Here is a 24751-nt window from a genome sequence, read left to right as displayed (position 1 = left end):
ATATATATTCTGCTTTAATGACCCTTGGTTCCTAAATTCAATTATGCAACTGCAATTAAAAGTGATTTTGCATTATGAACTTAATGTCCCTTGTCCCTAATGTTTCATAAGATTTGCAAGGGATGAATGCTTCAATGACCTTTGAGGAAAATGCATTATGAATGCTTTCTTGATGCCCAAAAAATGCTGGATAAATTACTTAACGACTTAGTCCCTGGATGTGAAAAAGCTAGTTGTTGCCTTAATTGCTACTACTCAAGCAATTGTCTCTATCGGTGTCCTCTTTTCTATTATAAAAAATTATGAATTTTTATTCATAATAATGCATGAATGACCCTTAGTCCCTAAATTCAATTCTGCAACTGCAATTAAAAGTCATATTGCATTATGAAATTAATGACCCTTGTCCCTAATGTTTCATAAGTTTTGTAAGGAATGAATGCTTCAGTGACCTTTGAGGAAAATGCTTATGAATGCTTTCTTGATGCCCAAAAAATCCTGGTTAAATTACTTAACGACTCTAGTCCCTGAATGTGAAAAAGCTAGTTGTTGCCTTAATTGCTACTCAAGCAATTGTCTCTATCGGTGTCCTCTTTTCTATTGAAAAAAAATTATGAATTTTTATTCATAATAATGCATGAATGACCCTTAGTCCCTAAATTCAATTCTGCAACTGCAATTAAAAGTGATATTGCATTATGAAATTAATGACCCTTGTCCCTAATGTTTCATAAGTTTTGTAAGGGATGAATGCTTCAATGACCTTTGAGGAAAATGCATTATGAATGCTTTCTTGATGCCAAAAAATGCTGGATAAATTACTTAATGACTCTAGTCCCAGAATGTGAAAAAGTTAGTTGTTGCCTTAATTGCTACTCAGTGACTGGTGCTGTGAATAGGCATTTTATGTCGGAAGTAAATGTGGGAACAAATTTTATTAATATGGTAATTCTATGATTTGAGCTGTCTTTCCCCTCTATATGTATGGTGTAGAATCAGATATAGCTGTAAGTGCGATTCGGAATGAAGGAAAAGCAAGTGATTCAACCATTTTATATGTTTCTCATATGGTATAACGCAATTAACACTTGCTGTCAATTACCTACATGTCGTGCAATATAATTACAACTCTATAATTAGCTTAAGAAGATGACCTTTTTTACTATGTTATGTATTTGGGAGATTGGTGTTTAATGCAGTCTAATTTCGTTTTTGAGAACTTAGTCAGCCTATAAGTTTACTATGGTGTGACATAATCTTTTTTCATTATCTAAAAATGGGGTGGAGTATATTGCTCTAGTAACCCCAAATTTGACCGTTGGAATCGGGAATATACTTTGTTTTATAAATTTTAACGGATGGATCATAGATGCCTCCATGACCATAGTCCCTGAATGTGAAAAAGCTAGTTGTTGCCTTAATTGCTACTAAAGCAATTGTTTCTATAGGTGTCCTCTTTTCTATTAAAAATAAATTATGAATTTTTATTCATTATAATGCATGAATGACCCTTAGTCCCTAAATTCAATTCTGCAACTGCATTTAAAAGTGATATTGCATTATGAAATTAATGACCCTTGTCCCTAATGTTTCATAAGTTTTGTAAGGGATGAGTGCTTCAATGACCTTTGAGGAAAATGCATTATGAATACTTTCTTGATGCCCAAAAAAATGCTGGATAAATTACTTAACGACTCTAGTCCCTGAATGTGAAAAAGCTAGTTGTTGCCTGAATTGCTACTCAAGCAATTGTCTCTATCGGTGTCCTCTTTTCTATTAAATTTTTTTTATGAATTTTTATTCATAATAATGCATGAATGACCCTTAGTCCCTAAATTCAATTCTGCAACTGCAATTAAAAATGATATTGCATTATGAAATTAATGACCCTTGTCCCTAATGTTTCATAAGTTTTGTAAGGGATGAATGCTTCAATGACCTTTGAGGAAAATTCATTATGAATGCTTTCTTGATGCCCAAAAAATGCTGGATAAACTACTTAATGACTCTAGTCCCTGAATGTGAAAGCTAGTTGTTGCCTTAATTGCTACTCAAGCAATTGTCTGTATCGGTGTCCTCTTTTCCATTAGAAAAAGTTATGAATTTTTATTCATAATAATAATAATAATGCATGAATGGATATATATTATTCTTTGATGACCCTGAGTCCCTAAGTTTAATTTTGCACTGCAGTTAGAAGTGATTTTTCATTACAAACTTAATTACCCTTGTCCCTAATGTTACATAAGTTTTGTAAGGGATGGATGCCTCAATGACCCTTGAGGAAAATGCACTATGAATTCTTTATTCACAATGGAATAGTGGCTCTGCTTCCTAGGGGGAAGTGTCATTCTTATCTTGGAATAGTAAAGTGCAACACATATTAGCATCGACTTCATATAATGGGCCCACTGGTGAGGAAGCGATTAAATTCAACCTTTATATTTTGTTCTTATTGTTGTTTTGTTCGTTGGGATGATAATTTTTTTTTGTTTATTGTTTAAAATTTTGGTCTTATTCTCCAGTGGTTTGGACCTAAAGAAGCATAAGCCATTGATAAGGTAACTCGATCATCTCTTGCCTTTTGGTTTTGAAAAGAACTCACTGTAACCTTGACGAGCTTTGCAGACTCGGTTAGACGACGGTGCTCAGTTTTGCAGTGGAATCCTTATGTTGCTACACAACTTGTTGTTGCATCAAAGAAGACGGATCTCCTTCTATGAGGGTATAATCTCTGCAGATTGTCTGTTTATTTTAAAGGTAATGTGTATGTGTATTGACTATATGAGCATGTTGGCGCAGCTTTGGGATATGAGGAATATAATGACACCGATTAAGGAGTTTGTGGGGCACACTAGAGGTAAAGTCAGCCATTCGTTTATTTATGATGTATTGTATTCTGTGTCTGCCTCTAGTTGTCATCATCAATGCTATCTTTTCTTTTTGTTATATCCTTATTCCCTTTCCACGAATCCATTGAAAAAACATATGGGAAACAAACGAGTAATTAGTAAAAATAATTAAAGTCCGACGGCTGTAGATCCCAATTATGTGTGAATTGTATATGACAAGTGATAGAGAGTGCTAGGAAGCAAAAATACAATATAGAGCATGTGTATTTTACATGGACATGGGGGTTTAGCAAATTCTAGATATTTTAGAACGTAACACAGCTTTGGGCATGGTAAAGAGTATGTGATATAATATTTCTCTTATGGTTTTTAGCAGTTACTTTAATTATATTATTCTTACCTATGGTGTTCTCTTCCTTAGTGCTGTATTTTCCGGCTCTTGCTTTTTGATCAATTATGATGTACTGCAAGATTATTGATTGTTCCTGTCAAATTAATGTGGAGATGGATAGTAGCATGCTTTTAAATGATTTATAGGCTTCCTGGGTGGATCTTAATTTTATAGTTCTTTTAGCTTTTACTGTGAAGCTACAGTCTCCATCACCGTTTTAAGTTTATCTGACTTTATTTTTTGTCTAAATCTCTGATATTAGGCGTAATTGCAATGTCATGGTGTCCCAACTCCCAATGATAGCTCTTATTTGCTTACATGTGGTAAAGATAGCCGAACTATATGCTGGGACACTATTTCTGGAGAGGTGGTGTTTGGCCTTCTTTTATCGCTTTCACATATTATTTTTTTTTGAAGAATTTCAAAATTGCCAGATTTGGCTAGATTTCGTATTTATAGGACATTTTTCCAGTAGTGACAATTTTTCTTTTTTGGCTGGGGGTGGGCACAGATTGCCTATGAATTGCCAACCGGAACTAACTGGAACTTTGATGTGCATAAGTGCATTGGTATTCTAAGATACCTGGAGTAATATCAGCATCTTCCTTTGATGGAAAAATAGGCATATACGATATTAAGGTACATAAATATAATTTGGATTTTTTTTTTTGCAATTATGTGGAAGTATACTCTTAACTATTCATTTTGAGACTAATTAGCAAGGAATGATGTGATGAGGAAAATGAAATAGTCGATTAGTTATATTGAATTTTTTTTTGCCTGATTATTATTGGTCACAAGTTTAATAGATAGTTGTGTTGTTATTGTGGTATAGACTGAAGTTGTCTCATAAAGGGTAGAATGAATTAATATTTCCCTCTGCAATATTTTTTAAAAATAACCAATTACTGCGTATCTAATTCTCCTTCTCATCTTTTATCACTTCAATCATGCTATAAATTGTAAGATAATTTGTTCTTGTTCAAGTTATAGACATGGAACTGATCTCCATAATTATAAATTCCATCTTGTAAATAAAATTCTTGTTTTTTCCTCTATAATATCACTTTAATTACTGACTTTTGACTATAAATTGGACTTCCACTTTTGTGAGCATAATAGTGTGCCTTAAATCCTATCTATTAGTTTTCACATATATACTTAGCTCATGTTCTTATTTTAACATTTTGCTTAGAATTCAGGCCTTAATATATCTTTTAGTAGACGAAAAAGAAGCCGTTGTGAGCGGAGTTCCTTGTTTTAGCTTTAATAAAAGTGATTTTTCTTTGTATTTTAAAAAATGATTTTTGATGATAACTTAATAAAAGTTATTTCAAAGTTATTTATCTTCATGTTTTAGCTTTAATAAAAGTTATTTCCAATTCATGTTTTTATAAATTAATAGTGATTTTGACATTCAATAACTTAATAAAAATCATATTTTTTTTAAAAAGATATCTCAAAAATGATTTTTATGACAAGCTATTTAAAATAGCTTCTTATTTTAGAGATGATTTAAAATTTATCATCCAAAAAGTTTGTAACAAAATGATGAAATACTTAAAATGACATTTTAAAAGAAGCTATTTAAACCAATTTCTCACTTGAAGCTTTTATAAAAAAATTATTTGTTAATTTTTTTTTTAACAAAATAACAATACACTTTAAAAATCATTTTTAAAAAAAGATAAAACAAACAGTCCCTAAATCCTATAAATCAGTTTTCATGTATTGACTTGGCTTATATTGTAATTTAAATATTTGGCTTAAAATTTTGGCCTTCATATATTCAATTTTTTAGTTGTAGTAGACAAATAAGAAGTGTACACATAGATGGTATAGGAAGTTGAATAAGTTATGCCTATTTCGACTTTTATATTTTAGACATAATCTGCTTTCAATACTCCTTCCTGCTGATCCCTTTACTGGCTATATTAATTCTAACACGTGTGGTTATCTGCAGGGTTGCCGTGGTTCTGGAGAGACTGATTTTAGTGCAGGTGATGCTTTAATTATTTAATTCCATCAAATAAGTTACTAACTATAATATTTACTTTCTTATAAATCATCTGCAAGTACCATGCTCAGTCTATGTAGATTTTGTTTCTAAGCATTTGGTGGTGTATGCTTGTTTTGGTTTTAATTTTTTTGTTGTTGTGGCATTTGGTGGTGAAATGACACATGCATGTCCTTTCTGTGCAGTACCGCTGAGAGCTCCAAAATGGTATAAACGTCCTGCTGGTGTGTCTTTTGGCTTTGGAGGTAAACCTGTGTCATTTCGTCCTAGTGCTTCAGGTTCTCCTGCTGGGGTTTCAGGTGCAAGATTTTAGTACTTTGAGTATATTTCTTTGTCCATGTTCTGTAACCTTTCAGTTGAATTCATCTTATTTATAATTTTCAAGGTTTATGTGCATAACATGGTCACTGAAGACGGTCTGGTGAGTCCTTCAACTGAATTTGAAGCTGCAATACAGAATGGGGAAAGAACTTCATTAAGGGTTTTATGTGATAAAAAGACTCAGGAATCAGAGTAAGTTCTATCGACGAAGTGCAATATCGTTTTATGCTGTTTGCGTTTGATCGTCAGTCTAACAATTAGGCTGTGGCTCTTGCATATGTTGAGTGCTTTTTATTGTTATGGCAGATCTGACGAGGAAAGGGAAACATGGGGCTTTTTGAAGGTTATGTTTGAAGATGATGGAACTTCAAGAACAAAACTTCTCACACACCTTGGTTTTAATGCACCAAGTGAAACAAAAGACACAGTTAGTGATGATCTTTCTCAGGAAGTCAATGCTATCGGACTTGAGGACACATCTGTTAATAGCGTAGGGCATGTGGCTACTGATGAAACCACTATTTTCTCTTCTAACAACGGGGAAGATTTCTTTAACAATCTTCCCAGTCCTAAAGCTGAGACTCCTCCATCTATGGCTGCAAACAACTTTGTTGTTGCAGATAATGCAAATGGTTCAAAGAAAATCGAAGATGATGATGTGGAAGTGGAAGAGAGCAGTGATCCTTCATTTGATGACAGTGTTCAGCGTGCTTTAGTTGTTGGGGACTACAAGGGGGCAGTTTCTCAATGCATATCTGCTAATAAATGGGCTGATGCTTTAGTTATTGCTCACATGGGTAGTACCTCCTTGTGGGAAAGTACACGGGATCAATACCTTAAGAAAAACCGATCACCATACTTTAAGGTAGTTGATATTATTACATCTTACAATCTATTTAAATTTCATATCCAACAAAAATTGTCAAATTCCTATCAAATATTTATTTTTTGTAAATCTCTTTCATTTGTGGTTCATTTCTATTTTCAGGTTGTTTCAGCGATGGTGAGCCATGATCTCTTAAGCCTTGTGAACAATAGGCCTCTAAAATTCTGGAAAGAAACCCTTGCTCTTCTTTGCAGCGTAAGTCTCATTGGTCTTTGCTGCTGATCTAATTGTGTTTTAGGTTAGTTTTTAAAGTATGCTCATCATTTTAGTCTTCCTATAATTCTTAAATTGATTAAAAGGGAATACAGAGTTACGTATGAAAATTTTAGTAGTGTTCAGACTCACTTGCTCATATTTATTTTGCCCTAGGCTTCTTTCTACCTCTGGTTGTTTTCTGCCTTCATTGCTTCGTTTTTGCCTGTTTTCTGGTTGTTGACCTTCGTTTAAGAGTTTGCAAATGCTGTTTTCTGATTGTTGACCTTCGTCTATGGAGATAATTGAGAGATCCTCTATTATCTTGTTTTGAATCATAAATAAATTGTTATTTCAGTTTCATCTAGTTCCAATTAATATTATTCCCATGTTTTTCTATTCTGTTTGCTGCTCTGTTTCTACTGCTACAGGTTCTGGTTTGTATCATCCTATTCCTATTTATAGGCAACATGCCTATGTTGTTTATTGTACGTTGTAACTAACTCAAGTAAATTCGATGTTGTCGATAGAAGATTATGATTGTGAGCCTAAAATCCACCATATAAATATGGCTTTCTAAGATCCACCATGGCCACCAACTTCATTGCGGCCACTCCCATTGTATTGTGGTCTGTCAACTTTCCCTGCCTTGGCACCACCATGGTCAATTTTCAACACTGTCCAACTCCCTAATTGTTACTATTAACAAACTAATTGATTCAACCTTTTGACATATGTTGTCTACATACTATTGCTACCAATTGTCATAATGAAGTAGTGAAATCTAAGATCATGATGCAATATGTGGATGGTTTACCTTTTTCTTAGCATAAACTATAACTATAAAATCCCCAATGGGACATAAATTTTGATGATCGGGTATTTTTATAGTAAGCTGCCTATTATAATTGTCTTCACATGTTAACAGTTTGCTCATAGAGATTAATGGACTATGCTTTGTGACACACTTGCTTCAAAATTCATGGGGGCTGGCAATACATTAGCTGCAACTCTTTTGTTTTAATATGTGCTGGAAATATTGAGAAAACAGTTGAAATTTGGTCAAGGAGCCTGTCAGATGAGCATGAAGGAAAATCTTATGTTGACCTTCTTCAGGTAAGATTGATACTCTTATTTGTGCATGTAAATATTCTTGAATGAAATGGTTGAATTGCTTGAAGGACTAAGCTTTCAGCCTGATGTATTTATAATCAAAAGTTTACAATCAAGATCCCCAAATTATAGGGATAATAATAAGTGCTAACAACATAAAGATGTAATCAAAATATCACATAATAGTAATAAAGGAAACTAAATCAAGGCAATATCTCAACACTCCCCCTCAAGCTGGTGCATATATATCATATGCATCAAGCTTGGTACATATATAAGATATTCGCGGACCTCTGAAAATATCAGCCAATTGATCATTAGAGTCCACAAAAGATGTAACGATCTGCCCAGAAAGAATCTTCTCACGGATAAAGTGACAATCAATCTCTACGTGCTTTGTCTGCTCATGGAAGACTGGATTAGATGCAATATGTAAGGCTGCCTGGTTATCACAAATGAGACTCATTGACTCAATCTTGCAAAATTTTAACTCGTCAAGTTGTTGTTTCAACCAAATAAGCTCACATGTGGTGAGAGCCATAGCTCAGTATTCGGCCTCTGCACTGGATCTAGCAACAACGCTTTGCTTTTCCAAGAAATAAGATTCCCTCCAATAAGAACACAATAACCAGATGTTGAACGTCGATCACTAGGACATCCAGCCAGCATCTGTATATGCAACAACATTTTTCTGACCTCTATTCTCATAAACTATTCCTCTTCCTGGAGACCCCTTTATGTATCTCAAGATACGAACCACTGCATCCCAATGACTATCACAAGGAGAATTAAGGAACTGGCTAACAACACTTACGGCAAAGGATAAGTCAGGTCTAGTCATAGTAAGGTATTTCAACTTTCCTACCAATCTTCGATATCTACCCGGGTCTGAAAAAGACTCCCCCTGATTTGGCATAAGCTTGGTATTTGGATCCATAGGTGTGTCAATGGGCTTGCAATCTAACATCCCAGTCTCCTCCAAAATGTCAAGAGCATACTTCCTCTGAGAGATGGCAATACCTGATTTTGACTGGGCTACTTCAATTCCAAGAAAATATTTTAGTCGACCCAAGTCCTTGGTTTGGAAGTGCTGAAACAAATGTTGCTTGAGATTGATGGGTTTTTATACTGATTTATAAATGATTGCGAAGGAATTTGAGTAAAATAATGAATGATAAAGGAAAACAGCGGAAAAGTTGTATTGAAACGATGAATGAGTACAATTTAGCTGGAAAAGACAAGAAAGAGAAAATAACAAATCGATAGTGATTACTACCAATCCCAAAGAGCATGTGCTCCCCAATCACCAACAGGTGACCCCACTTCTAATAATATTCTTATCTGATTATTCCCTGACACCTCTTTCTATTAAATAGTACTAGTCACATGCTTTTCCTTCCTTCACATAGCCACATCATTATTCTTTACTCATCTTACCACGTTGCCTAGTATAAACCCTCCAAACTCCTGGTTTTGGCCCAAATGCTAAATCCATTTCCTCATCTAAGTTTCTATCAATTCCCCCCTCCTTCTCAACATCCTTGTCCTCAAGGAAATTAGGAAACTGTCCTCTGATAAAAGCAGTGTCTTCCCAAGTAACATCGTCAATAGAACGATTCTTCCATTTAATGAGGCTTTGTGGAATTGAGACACCTCCTCGCATATCCACTCTTGATCCCAAAACCTGATCAGGATACACATCTTCAGCATCAGTCACTTCAAGTTCTTTAGGTATATCTCCTTGCACTTGATATTCGCCAACAGCCTTTTTCAACAATGAAACATGGAACACGGGATGGATCTTAGAATGATCTGGTAATCTCAAACGATAGGCCACCTCTCCCAGCTTTTCTATAACTTGAAAAGGACCATAAAATCTTGCAGCTAATTTTTGATAAATCCTTTTGACCACATAATTTTGTCTATGAGGGCGTAACTTGAGAAAAACCCATTCTCCTACCTCAAATGTCACTTGTCTGCACTTCTTGTCAGCCTGGTGTTTCATCTACTCTTGTTCCCTTGATAGATGCACTTTAAGATGATTGAGAGCTTCATCTCGCTCACTCAACTCGACTGCCACAGCTGCCACCTTTGTTTCATTACTTAGAAACCTCAATAAATTTGGAGGATGTCGTCTATATATACCACTTCAAAGGGTGTTTTACCGATAGAAATATGAAATGTGGTATTATATGAAAATTCTGCCCACGAAATCCAATGGGACCAAGTTTTTGGTTGATCGGAAGCGAAACAACGCAAATAAGTTTCCAGGCACCTATTTAACACTTCAGTTTGCCCATCCGTCTCCAGATGATAAGCAGAACTCATCTTTAATTTGGTGCCCTGTATTTTGAAAACTCCATCCAAAAGTGACTTACAAAGAGTGGGTCTCTGTCACTAATAATTGAGCTTGGAAGACCATGAAGTCTGACTATCTCCTTCACGAATAACTCAGCCATAGATTTGGCCGTGTAAGGGTGTTTAAGTAAAATGCCATGGCCATACTTAGACAACCTGTCCACAACAACCAATATTGCTTCAAACCCTTTTGACTTAGGCAGCCCCATGATAAAGTCTAAAGACAGGTCCTCCCAAATAACATGAGGTACTGGTAAGGGTTGGAGAAGACCTCCAGGTGTGGTAGAATCATATTTCTTCCGTTGGCAGACATCACAAGCACGCACAAAGTCCCTCACTGTTCTTTGCATTCCAATCCAGTGCAAGTTTTCAACCAACCTTTTATAAGTTCGCAAATATCCAGAATGGCCTCCAGTGGGCGTGCTATGAAATTCCTTAAGTAACATAGGAATGGAAGGTGATTTGGAATATAAAACCAACCTGTCATGGTAAAATAATAATCCTTGCTTCACATTAAAACCAGATTTTCCCAAAGGATTGATATTCAACTCAGCCACCATCTGTTGAATATCAGAATCATTTGTCACTTCCTGTATCAAATTCTTGCCATCTAACCAGGTAGGATAGGATACCATAGTAGTGAACTCACCATCATTACATCTGGACAAGGCATCAGCAGCCTTGTTCTCCCACACTGGTTTATACTGTACTTCAAACTGATAACCCAAAAGCTTTGCAAGCCAGCATTGTTGATCAGGAGAAGAGAGTCTTTGTTGAAGGAAATGCTTAAGACTCTTATGATCAGTATATACAATGAACTGTTTACCCAACAAATAATGGCGCCAATGTTGAATAGCTAACACCAATGCCATCAATTTTTTTCGTAAACAGATTTAGATAAATTTCCATCAGACAGAGCCTTACTAAAGGACTGTCTTTTCTGCATCAACACAGCTCCAATTCCCCTACCAGCTGCATCACATTCCACTTCGAATGGTAAGGAGAAATTTGGAAGCACTAGCACAGGAGAAGTTGTCATAACTTTCTTTAATAGAACAAAAGCTTGAGATGCTTCTATTCCACACTTAAAGTTATCCTTCTTAGTCATTTCAGTTAATGGCTTAGCTAGCTTGCCATAATCTTTAATGAACTTCCTGTAATATCCTGTTAATCCTAAAAATCCACACACACCTTTGACATTTTTTTGTTCTGGCCAGTCCACTATACATTGGATTTTCTCAGGATCAATAGCTACACCTGCTCCAGATATGATATGGCCGAAGTAATCTACTTGAGGACAGCCAACCTTGCATTTCTTTTGATTAGCCACATAACTGTGTTGTAACAAAACAGTCAAGACCTGCTCCAAATGCAATTGATGCTCAACTAGGTCCTTGCTATATATTAAAATATCATCAAAGAATACTAGCACAAATTTTCTTAAAATGGCCTGAATGTCATTCATTGTGGCTTGAAAGGTAGCAGGAGCATTCATTAACCCAAAAGGCATTACTAGATATTCGTAATGACCATTGTGAGTCCTAAATGCAGTTTTGTGTATATCCTCCTCAGTAACTCTAATTGATGATAACCAAATTTTAAATCTATCTTAGAGAAAATAGTAGATCCAAACAGTTCATCCAGTAATTCATCTACTATAGGGATAGGGTACTTATCTGGAACTTTGGCTTTGTTGAGAGCTCTATAATCCACACACATCCTCCAACTAGCATCCTTCTTTTTTACCAAAATCACAGGACTTGAGAATGCACTCATGCGAGGACGTATAACCTTTGCTTCAAGCAACTCAGTAACTTGCCTTTCAATTTCTTCCTTCTGGTGGTGGGGATACCTATAAGGCCTGACATTGACTGGATTGTGCTCTTCAAACAATTTTGATGCGATGCATCTGAGACCTTTGAGGAGGCAACTTGATACAATCTTGAAAAACTTCACGAAACTTGTGAAGAATAGTGTTCAACTCCTGTATATTAGCATCATCTTCAGTAGGCTCTTTGTCTTGATGAAGGCCACATCATTCTGAACCATTTCTCATAAGACTGCCCTCAAGGAAATTGTGTAAAAATCTGATGGGTATGTATATGATTTAGATTGAATATGTATATATATGTATATGATTTAGATGGGATTTATATATAATAACAGAGTGATAGAGTAAATATAAAGATGGTAGATATATTATTAATGGAGGAATTAAAGTACAAGATGACAAACGAGTAAGGAATAGAAAAGAAAATAATCTGTTAGTGATGTACTAACAGCCTAAAGCACTGAATGCTTCCCAAGCCACAGACAAGATGGCCCCACCCAAATAACAAATTCACCAATACCCTTATTCATTCCCTGACACATGCTTTATAGCACTCACTCCCAAGCAAGTCACTATCACTTATCCACGTCATCATTCTTATTCTCATTTCCTTTCTTTCTTTTGTAAACACGCCAAACTCTTGGCTTGGGCTCACCCTCTTCCAAGCCCACTGTGTGATCCATGATTCTATCAAAATCCTTGCTTCACTTGCTTACCACCTCCCTGTAACACCACTTTCTGCCCATTGTACCAAAACTGCATAGTGAGATCTTTCCAATCCAACACTACTTTGCCAAGGGTACATAACCACGATACTCCCAACACAACATCCAAACCTCCCAATTCTAGAACAAATGCATCAACTATCACTATCATTGATCCAACATTGATTTGAATTCCCTTACAAACTCTGACGGTTGGCTCTGCAAGTGCACAGAATCGCTACCAAGTAATAAAGTGATAAGTTTATCGTTCTCCATAGGGATTGTGCCAAGGTTACTAGTTTCGCTTAGGAACATGGATAATTGTCTTCGCTTTGTTTGTTTAAGAAGGTATCTTTGCGGGTACTTTAGTAAATACAGGAAATAAATTGTGAAAAAGTAAATTGCGGAAAATAAAAGGTGTGTGTGACCACACGGGGCGGTTAAGAGTGGTCGGATCCCTCCCTTACTCCTGCTTGGTTGCTCAACTATTCTTCTAGGATTTAGACTATTGAAAATAGGTGCGATGTATTTATTATTTGTGCCTATTTCTATTACAAGTTTCTACATAGCCTAGTTAAAGGTTACTCTTACTTTATTTAGACACCATGATCCAGAACTCCACTTTTTCGTTAAAACTTTGGTCTCATCGCCCTGGGGACCCCTAAATTATAAGTTGTCACGTTTGCCTAAAACTAGTCACCTACCCATAAGCATACTCTGCAAGGTAGAAATTAACGTTCTTTTCCAATCCTATACTAAGACGGCAAATACTGAATTTAATGCTCTCATGCAGGCCTTAGCACACTGTCCTTCGTTCGGGATTACTAGCTTCTTTTCCTATGTGATATCCACTAGGTCCTTAGATTTTATTCTAATGTGATCAATATTAAAATAACTAATACCAGACAATTGAAAGAGTTTAAAGTAGAAATAACTGAATTTATATAAATAACTAATATAAATAGTACAACCAAACATTCGTAAGGGAGTTTCTCGACTCCACCTAACCTAGGAAAAATAAATTACTAAGACAGAAAGAAAAGAACCTTATTGGCCTTGGAGTTCCTTGGCCTCCTTGCCTCCTCCTTGGAGTTCTCCTACTCTAGAGTGAATATTCAAAGTATTGAATATTTTGGAATGTTTGTGAATGAATAATAGTGGAGGAATGAGGCTCTATTTATAGTTTTACAGCTGGGTTTGAGCTATTTCTGGTCCTTGTGTCTTCACTTTTCCCGATATTTGCTTGCAAGTCTTTAATTACTATAAAAACTACTCTAATCTATTACTAAAAACATCATATAATTGACTATCATCAAACTCCTTGTGACATAACTCTATGTCCATCCCCTAGTCTGATACTCTTAACAGCTGTAGAAGTAACAGGTAAACCCAGCGCTGCAGTAACCTTTGGTGAGATGAAATTGTGGCTAACTCCACTATCTACCAACACCACCACATCAACACCCTCAATCTTCCCTTCCACCTTCATAGTGTGAAATTACCCATACTTCCTAACACACCAATAACTTTGCACTCTGCTTCTTCTTCCACCTCCTCATCTGATTTCACAGCCTCCATTGTTATGATTTCACCTTCCTCATCAGTACTTTCCCCTCCACCCAGAATTAGGACTCTCAAAATTTTTTCAGGGCACTTATATGTTGTTGGATGCCATATTCCCCTACACTTGAAGCACAAACCCTTAGCCCTACGTTCGATAACCTCGTCACTCTCCATACCCCTCGCTCCCTTCCATCGATCTGAATTGTTGAATCGACGTTCTGCCTCCATTTTTCTCGCAGTTGATAAAAGCGAGGACTAGGAATTTAGGTTAGATCCACTCGAACCCGTTTTATAACTCGGGTTAGACCAACCCGAATTAGAAACCCGATTCGACTCTTTGGTATTCAAATTGGACCCACTCCTGTTTTTGTAGGCCGATCCGGCCCAATCTTTCTGGCCCAAACGCTCAACAATACCCTTTCTTCGAAGACGTCTGTCCCCGTCATCATCATCTTTGCGTAATTCGTCGTCAATGTCCTTAGCCATCCTCATCATTTGCATACGCGTCAACAGGTTCAAAGTACGAACGCGTCTCTGTATCGGTGGTTTCAAACCACTCATGAAGTACCCTAAGTACTGTTCCTACGACAACCTTCTGACTTACGATGATAGGAACTCAAAAGCCTCCACATATTCCTCAACCGATCTAGTTTGACAGAGTGTTGATAACTCCTCAAAAGGATTCTCTAATCTCCTTCCTCCATAGCGAGCAATCAACGCCTTTTTCAACTTTTGCCAAGAGAGATCATCCTCTGTTTCAAGCAAGAGATTGAACCAACGGATCATAGCTCCTTCCATGCTCAATTGAGATAGTTTGACTCTCATCTCATCTGGTGTATTTTGAACGTCGAAGTAGATATCTGCGCGTGTGATCCATGCAACAGGATCTTCACCGTAAAAAACTGGCAGCTTCACCTTCTTCCCGGCGAGACGTGATTCAGTGACTGATGACGCTTCCACCGTCGTCTCACTCTTCGGGCTAGCCTTCTGCTTCCCTAGCTGCTTTCCCAACTCACTGATTGCGTGACTCTGTGTTTGCATTTGCTCAATCAATGACTGAAGTGTGGTCTCAACACCATCCATTTGTTTCTCCAAAGCTTCAACACGATCTCCCATTCATTTGTTTCTCCAAAGCTTCAACGCGATCTCCCATTTTTGGTTTGTTAGATCTAGGTGGCATGAACAATTACCGGTAGGTCGGACCAATTGATGGGTTTTTATACTGATTTATAAATGATTGTAAAGGAATCTGATTAGAATAATGAATTGTAAAGGAAAACAGAGGAAAAGTTGTATTGAAAACGATGGATGACAAAGGGGAAATAACAAATCGATAGTGATTACTACCAATCCCAAAGAGCATGTGCTCCCCAATCATCAACAGGTGACCCCACTTCTAACAATATCCTTATCTGATTATTCCCTGACACCTCTTTCTATTAAATAGTACTAGTCACATGCTTTTCCTTCCTTCACATAGCCACGTCATTATTCTTTACTCAACTTACCATGTTGCCTTGTGTAAACCCTCCAAACTCTTGGTTTTGGCCCGAATGCTAAATCCATTTCCTCATATAAGTTTCTATCAGAGATCGTGAATACCTTTTTGGTCATCTCATGTGATAACAATGTCGTCGACATAATCAAGAAGATAAATGCATTGGTTATAGGGTTGGGAATAGGCCAGGCCAAGCTTTGAAAGGACTGAGCCTGGCCTACGATTTTTCTTCAGGCCTAAGCATGGCCTACGACCTATCAAATGCAATTTTTTTTGGCCTGGCCGTTTAGCCCGTTAAAAGCATGTGTTACATAAATGTCTCTATATAGTTTTTTTTAATCACTCTATATAGTGTTTTTAAATAGGCTAAACAGGCCTTAAAGCCTATTTCACATTTAAATTTTTATAATTTCTACAACGATAAGAAAAAACTAATAAAATGATTAGCACAAGAATTAAAAGCTAATAAAATAACAAATACGATTACGACAAAGTTAAGTATGCCATAATAAAATTATTATATAAATAATAATATTACATAATAATATTACATAAATAATAATTATTAAATATAAACAGGTCGGCCTATCAGGCTTTGTAGGCTTTTTTAAAAGTCCTAGTCTGGCCTATTTATGTAAATAGTCTTTTTCAAAGCCTGAGCCTAACATTTTTAATAAACAGGCCAGTCCGAAGGCGCTTGTAGGCCGCCTGACCTATTCCCGACCCTAATTGGTTAGTAGATGAATGTCTATAAAACACTGAGTGGTTGGCTTCGCTATGGACCATGTCAAATTTATGAAGAACTGAACTTAATCTATCAAGCCATGCTCTAGGACTCTTCTTCAGACCATATAAAGCTTTTCGCAACCTACAAACAAAGCCACGAGACTCCCCCTGAGCAACAAACCCGGGTGGTTGCTCCCTATAGACCTATTCAGCTAAATCACCATGTAAAAAAGCATTTTTGATATCCAACTGATGGAGAGGCCAATTGCGCATAGCTGCCATAGATAAGAAAAGACGAACATAAGTCATCTTTGCAACTGGAGAGAAAGTGTCACCATAGTCCAAACCAAAAATTTGAGTATAGCCTTTAACTACAAGACGAACTTTCAATCGATTAATTTGACCATCTGGTCCTACCTTGATGGCGAATACCCACTGACAAGAGTCCAAGTCTGGTTAGATTCTAGAGCTGTCATCTCATCAATCACAGCTTGACGCCATCCTGGGTGAGAAAATGCTTCCTGTACAGTTTTTGGAACGGACACGGAGTAAAGAGCAGACACAAAAGCATAATGGGAAGGAGATATGCGATGATAACTCAAAAAATTATAAATGGGATGAGGGTTTTGAGTAGAACGAGTACCTTTGCGAAGAGTTATTGGTGGGTCTACAGGCGGTTCAACTCGGTCCGAAGCAGGTTGAGTGATTGGAACATGAGATGAAGCATTGGTCTCTTCAATGACGATTTCCTCAACTTGTGTAGGACGGGGACGACGCTGATAAGTAATTAAAGGAGGAGCTGAAGGGATGAAAGACTCTGGAGGGATGGAAGACTCTAGAGGGATAGAAGACTCTGACGTAGACTATAGAGGGATAGAAGACTCTGACGTTGGAGGGATGGAAGGCTCTGAAGTATTTGGTGTATCTGAGGCTGACAAATTGGGAACAAATGAAATAGGGGGAACAAGTTATTTGTGACATTGTTGAAGTGAAGAATGGAGTATCTTAAAAAAAAGTGACATTTGCAGATATGTAGAAACAATGAGTGGAAGGAGAATAACATCGGTACCCTTTTTGTACTCGAGAATAACCAAGAAAGATACACTTAATTGCACGAGCCTTCAACTTATCAAGACTTGGAGTTAGATCATGAACAAAACATGTAGAACCAAAGATACGTGGAGAAACTTTATATAAAGGTTCCTCAGGAAATAAGAGAGAGTGGGGTACTTTCAGAACGACATCGCCCCAAAATTTCAGAGGTGCATTGGCATGAATCAACAAGGTACGTGCAGTTTCAATAATATGACAATGCAATGTTTTCTTTCTGCAATACCATTTTGTTGAGGGGTATGAGGACATGATGATTGATGAACCATACCATAAGATGTCATGAAATTATTGAATGGAGGAGAAAAATACTCCTTTGCATTGTCACTGTGCAAGATACGAATAGAAAGCCCAAACTGAGTTTAGAATTCATTACAAAAATTCTGAAATATGGTAAATAGCTCTGAAAGTTCTTTCATCAAGAAAATCCACGTACATCTTGAAAAATCATTGATGAAAGTAACGAGGTATCTGACCCCAAAGTAGAACTGACACGACTTGGACCCCACACATCAGAATGAACAAGACCACATGGAAAACTTGCTTGACTGTGACCTTAACTTGGAAAGGTAGAACAGACATGTTTTCCTAACTGACATGACTCATACTCCAAAAATTGTACACGAGAGAGACTAGGAACCATTTTCTTTAAATTATTTAAATTTGGGTGACCCAAACGACGATGATAGTTCGGGAAGAGGTGTGGCTTGACCGATGCCTGTGACCTTAGCTTTAGAACCATCAGCAACAGTGATATGTTGCGAGATTTTAGGTGGTGACAATTTCAATAAGAGATAACGGTCACCAGCTACGTGGTCGGAGGCACCAGAATCCAGAATCCAATATCCAACATATGATGACTGAGAGTAACAAACTGTAGAGTTTCCTGTGTGTGCAACAACCGATGAGATTTGCTGACATATACTGTAAGTATTACAAATTTTTGCCATTGATGAAAACACTCCAATAAGGCTAACAAAGGTGCGTTGAACAGAAGGCACCAGAACTGGACTCAACTAGAGATGTTAGAGGCTGCACACCAAATAGAGAGCGCCCTAGAAACAGAGACAGTAACCGACGAGTTGAATGGAACCATAGGCGTCTTGATCGGAGCCTTCCGGTGACTAGGCTTCTGCGCGTGTCTACTGTAGTGACGACAGTGACAACGAGTCGTGGATGCTACAGTACCAGACTTGGGAAGAAAAGAAAGAATGAAAAAACAGATAAAATATAACTAGAGTAACCTAGCTCTGGATACCATCTTGATTGAAATGGTTGAATTGCTTGAAGGACTAAGCCTTCAGCCTGCCATATTTATAATCAAAAGTTTATGTTAGAAGTCCCACATTGGCTAGAGATGTGGCATAAATAGCCTTTATAACTGTAGTGCAAATCTCAACTCTCAAGCTAGCTTTTGTGGTTGAGTATAGGTCTCTCAAATTCTAATATGGTATCAGAGCCTCTCCTCGATCCGTTGGTCCACCTGTTTGTAAGTTTGAGAGTGCACCTAAGAGGGGGGCGAATTAGGTTTTAAGACTTTTTTGGTTATTTTAGAGATAGTGTGGATTCCTTTATTTTTCTTTAAAAGTTATGATGAAGGTAAGAACAACATGTAGAAAAATAAAGAGTGTAGGGAAGAGAAGAAGGACACAAAGGTTTATACTGGTTCCCCTCCTAACCTAAGGGTACGTCCAGTACCTTCACACCCCGTGAAGGATTTCACTATGTTAGAATTTTTGTTACAAGCAATCTTACCCCAAGACCCCCTAACAATCTTTCTAACATACAACACAAGATAGCACCCCACTATCTTCAACAACAAGAATCTTCACCAACCCTATAATGAAATTCTCATACAACACAAAGAGAAAGCACCCCACTTTCTCTCAAACACACTTGTTTCCACAAACTTTGAAAACAAGCAACAATACAAAGTTAAGAATGAAGAAAACTATGTATGGCTGTTATCAAATCAATATCACTTTAATAATGTATATATCTTAGTGCTCAGAAACTTTTATGGATATGAAAATATATGCAAAGTTTCACAAGATATATGTTTGAAAGTTTATAAGAAAAGTGATATTAATAACTTATAAATTTTGTCAATATGAAAGTTGTTTTTTTTTTTTTTTTCAATTGTAATGATCATAAATATATTTATAGAGGCTTTAGAAAATGTCCATGAAGCAAGACAACTCTTCAAAAAATCTTATAATAAAAAGTTATGTTTAAAAAACACAATGGTTCAAATTCTGTCTAGGACATATTACATTTGTTGTTACGGATAGAAGATTTAAAACGTTCTCTTTTCAAAGTTCAAACGTTGCGTTGCTTTGATTTTACCAACAGCAACAGATCTTTTTAAAACGGTTAACGACCGGACAGATTTAATTGGTGCTGACAGCTATGTTTCAAAAATCAGCTTTTTATAATTTTAATAGCTTGCTTCATATGGACTCTTATATTTAACTTAGAAACTTATTTGTAATTAATTTTAAAATAATTTCTGAGCATTCTAAATTATATAATTATTGAAAATGATAAATCAAAGATAAGGACTATACTTACAATTATTTTAATAAAAAGCCTAAGACTTGGTCTTCATCTTGTTTCCTCTTGTTGAGCCTCCATAAACTTTCTTCTTTTGTGATGTGAGTTTGTTATCATCAAAACCAGCCAAGTTCAAGAAGGAAATCTTCTTCACACTGTTATCAGGTTTCCGCTATCGGGCCACCCGTCGTTTATATCTACGCACCAAGCCCAATAGTGCTGGGCGTGAGGGTATGTGTTAAGAAGTCTCACATCGGTTACGAGATGGTCTGAATAAGTGTTTATATACTAGAGGCAATCCTCACCTTACAAGCCGGTTTTGTAAGGATGAGTTAGGCCCAAAACTCAATTCTAAGATTGTTAAGAAGTCCCACATCGGTTACGTGATGGCCTGAATAAGTGTTTATATACTAGAGGCAATCCTCACCTTACAAGCCGGTTTTGTAAGGATGAGTTAGACCCAAAACTCAATTCTAAGATGGTATCAGAACCTATCCTAGATCCATTTGTTGTTTGTTGTGTGGAGACCTCCCATATTTGGGGCACCCGTTGTTGTTGATTCCACGTTCCAGCTTGTGTAGTCCTGGACGTGAGGGGGTGTGTTAGAAGTCTCACATTGGCTAGAGATGCGGCATAGATAGCCTTTATAAGTGTAGTGCAAACCTCAACTCTCAAGCTAGCTTTTATGGTTGAGTATAGGCCTCTCAAATTCTAATAGTTTACAATCAAGATCCCCAAATTATAGGGATAATAATATGTGCTATCAACGTAAAGATGTAAACAAAATATCACATAATAGTAATAAAGGAAACTAGATCAAGGCAATATCTCAACAAATATATATAAATATAATATAAAACTCCCACTTACCAATAGTACTGCTTGACAACTGACAATTATATATTGTTAGGATTTGATGGAAAAAACTATTGTTCTTGCCTTGGCAACTGGGCAGAAGCGCTTTAGTGCCTCTCTGTGCAAGCTTGTTGAAAAATATGCTGAAATCTTAGCAAGTCAAGGGTTGCTGACCACAGCAATGGAGTATCTAAAACTTTTGGGTTCTGAAGAACTTTTGACAGAACTTGTGATATTGAAGGACCAAATTGCACTGTCTACAAATAGAATTTTTCTTGAATTTCTATACTAGCATTTTTGTGTATTTTATTCTAGTGGAATAGCATTATGATTATAATTGCATAATGAACATCAGTGCGTAGTTATATTTAGCTGTTTTTACACGTGTAACATTATGGAGTAAGGGAGGATTACTAAAAAACCCAAAAATAAAAATTCGGGAAGATATTGCCGGTTTTAGAAAGACCTAACTACTCAAGTGATTACTCATTGATCACTCTTTTAACATTGTTTTTAACATTGTTAATAACTAGTAGAGTGGTTAATGGTCATAAACCAAGTAATTTTACTAAATCCTTTTCGGAAAGATTTTTATTTTATTAAAATAATTTGGTGTAAGTCACATCTGCCATGTAGAACTGCAGTTCTCTTCAGATATTTTAATTTGGTGGAGGAACATAATCATTTTGATATGAAGGGCTCTCAATTGGAGAAGTCTATGTTCATGGTTTTGTTAATTAATTAATTATCATTTTATGACTTCAGCTGTCTAGTGTTTCCTTTATTGTTCAGTGTATGAAGCTTTCTGCACACCTACGTCTCTCTTCACTTTTTTTCCCCTTTCTAATTATGGTTGCAGAGAAAGACTTAAAAACCACTGCTTTTTAAAATTCTCAATCACACGGTGGATCGTTTTATATGGGGCTGATAATTCCAATTATAATATTGATTATCATATCAGGTAGTTACTTTAACTTTGTTCCTTGGCATTTTTCTTTTGGTGCAAAGCATAGTCTCTCTGCAATTTGAAACTATACCTTTGAATATATATGTTCCTCAGGATTCAGCATCCCCTCAAGTGCCACATAGTATTTCAACTTTCTTCTCTACGGCAATGACTCTTCAACCGTGATGGTGTATTTTCGCTACTAGTTCTAAATGGGTTGCCAATCATTTTTATTTTTTGTTCGTTGAAGTTGAGCAAAATTTTCTAACCGTTTTTATGAACATCTCTTCATTCTAAAGGGTGAGAAAGAAATGGCGTCTTTCAGGCATATATTGGCCAACTTTCCTAGTGAATGCAATGCTGCTGCAACTGTTACTGACGTATCTCCACATTTGTGTTTCATATGCCTGTTGCATTTGGCTAATGAGAAAGAGTTGAGCATCCAAAGCTGCCCCCAACTTGGATGATCTTCAAATATATATGCCTACTGGATGTTGTTACCTCTAAAAGTGGAGCAATTTAGACACTCATAGCTTCATTTCAGTAAATAGGAAATATTTTGGTAAGTTTTTATGTGCAGTTCACTGCCTTTATTTCTTTGCATAAATTCCACCTAACTTTTGTTCATAGGCAAGATCTCATTAGTAAACTTCTAAAGCATTTGTAGGATGATAATTAGTCCATAGTCCATGTACAGTAACCCGTTTTTGAACTGATATAATATGTGTTGAGAGATAGAGTATTTGGTAAAGAGATACTATGATCTTTTGTACCATTAGATAGTCCATGGTCCATGGACAAGTCTATATTTAATTCAGAGTTATTTGGATACAAAGTTGATTGCGTATCGGATACTATATAAAATAAGGCTTAATTTTAAATGTAATATCAGATTGTATGGCTTAATTTTATTTGAACCACCGACCACGTCGATTCCGATCAAGTAAGATCAGACTGTAATAAACTAAGGCTTAATTTTAAATGTGTAACTCTGGCTTAACTTTTTTTAAAAAGCCGAGGCCTAAATTAAATGTGTAATAATCCACATCCACATATATATAGGCACGGCATGTGGAGAGTAAAAAAACATAGTACTATATACAGTATATAGTGTAAGGCCAAAACGTTTGTTTCCTTCACGAGTATATCACCCTTCAATATGGTCCACGGAGGCATGGACTTGTTTGTCTGTCCCTTGAATATAACTTTGCCCATTTTTCTCATTATTGATCATTCAGGCCACCCATTTTTCTAACTCTTTGGTGTCTGAACTATTTCTCACAGTATTTATCTGGTATATGTATGTCATTATGCAGACCACCTATGTCATATAAAGATATTCTTGCATTGTGATCATCGGACGAAACCATACTGAGGTAGTTTTGTCAATGTTTTTAACTGCAGGTGGTTGTAAAATAATTAGATAGCACTAGATTTTTGTTGATAATTATAAATGCAAGTCTTGGATTTAGTAATGGAATACCTGTGAACTCTTATAACTTGCCTCTCGGTTATGCAGCATTGAATCGATCGATCATATAGGTGGTATAGCCTCTCTGGTATGCATCCTACAAACTTGTTGTTGTGAGTGATGACAGTTCTTTCAGACAATATTATTATGTAACAAGTATGCTATGTGCCGAGAACCCTGAAAGATACCCTCTTTCGTTTGCTACGGTAAGTTTTGGAACTTTCTTTCCACACATATTTGCATTCATGCATGTTGAGATACCCATTTTATCATCCTTGATTATTCAAAAAATATCCAATCTTTGTCTTGATAAAAACAAAAAGAAACTTAATAATTGAGCAAATGTGTTTTGTCCCAAGACCCTCTTTCGTACCGATATTTGCTTAAAAAATAAACTGAACCTTCAATTTTATAAATCAAGATTTAAAAGGGTATTAAAATCCTATAAGACTGAATCATTGTGTGACGGAATCTTTTTTCATCATCTAAAAATGGGGTGGATTATATTGCTCTAGAGACAATTGCTTGAGTAGCAATTAAGTCAACAACTAGCTTTCACATTCAGGGATTAGGGTCATTAAGTTCATCCAACATTTTACTCTATGGTCAAAAGCTCCTGCATCGGTCAAAGGTCCGCCAAGTGATCAATTTTAATTGGCCCTTGGTGCAGCCAAAATGCCTATAAATAGGCACCTTCAGTATCCTGAAGGCATACCTTTCGCTTTCCCTTCTTATGTTTATTTTCTTTTTTTGGTAATGTTAGTATGTTTAATTTTTGTTATTTTGGTCATGGACTATACAGTTAATGTCCGCTATTTAAGTAGCGGAATGTTGTAACGGTTAAAAAATGGTTCCTCTACTTAAGTAGCGGATGGACGGTGGCCAGAAATTTAGTGCTCTTTAGTACTCTTTAGTAACATTCAATGGTCAAGGACGATTTATTGGCCATTAAGGAGGTTGTTACTTTGTTCATCCAATAGAATTGAAGCGAAAATTCTATAAATTGAGACATTTCCTTTCATTTTTTCCATCATTCTCATTTCTTCATTCTCATATCTTCTCTTAATTTTTTTTTAGTTTAGGTGTTAAAAGGTTCATACTCCGTGGTTGATTAGTCATAGTGGTAACTGGTAAGTGTTCCTACGACTAATCGATATGAATCACTTGGTGGTAAAAGGTCGGGACCTCAATTTTTTTTTTTTAGGTTACATTAATATTTGTTTAGGTTACAATCGGGACCTCAATTTATTGTAAACTCTTTCTCATGTTTATATTATGTCAAATTCTATTGCTTATGTAATGCTCGTAATTATTGTTATATAATTTATGGTCTGGTTTTTTATTATATTTCTTTCTGGCAAATA

General features: G+C 36.3%; 1 pseudogene; it reads left to right on the top strand.

The window, feature by feature from the left end:
• The first annotated feature begins 980 nt into the window (after window positions 1-980).
• On the top strand, window positions 981-21724 carry LOC123922208 (annotated as a pseudogene).
• Window positions 21725-24751: the final 3027 nt, after the last annotated feature.

This window comes from Trifolium pratense, linkage group LG4, assembly GCF_020283565.1.
Source record: "Trifolium pratense cultivar HEN17-A07 linkage group LG4, ARS_RC_1.1, whole genome shotgun sequence".
In the NCBI taxonomy this organism is placed as follows: Eukaryota; Viridiplantae; Streptophyta; class Magnoliopsida; order Fabales; family Fabaceae; genus Trifolium; species Trifolium pratense.
The sequence above is the reverse complement of the archived record's forward strand: the minus strand, read 5'-3'. Positions and strand labels throughout refer to the sequence as shown.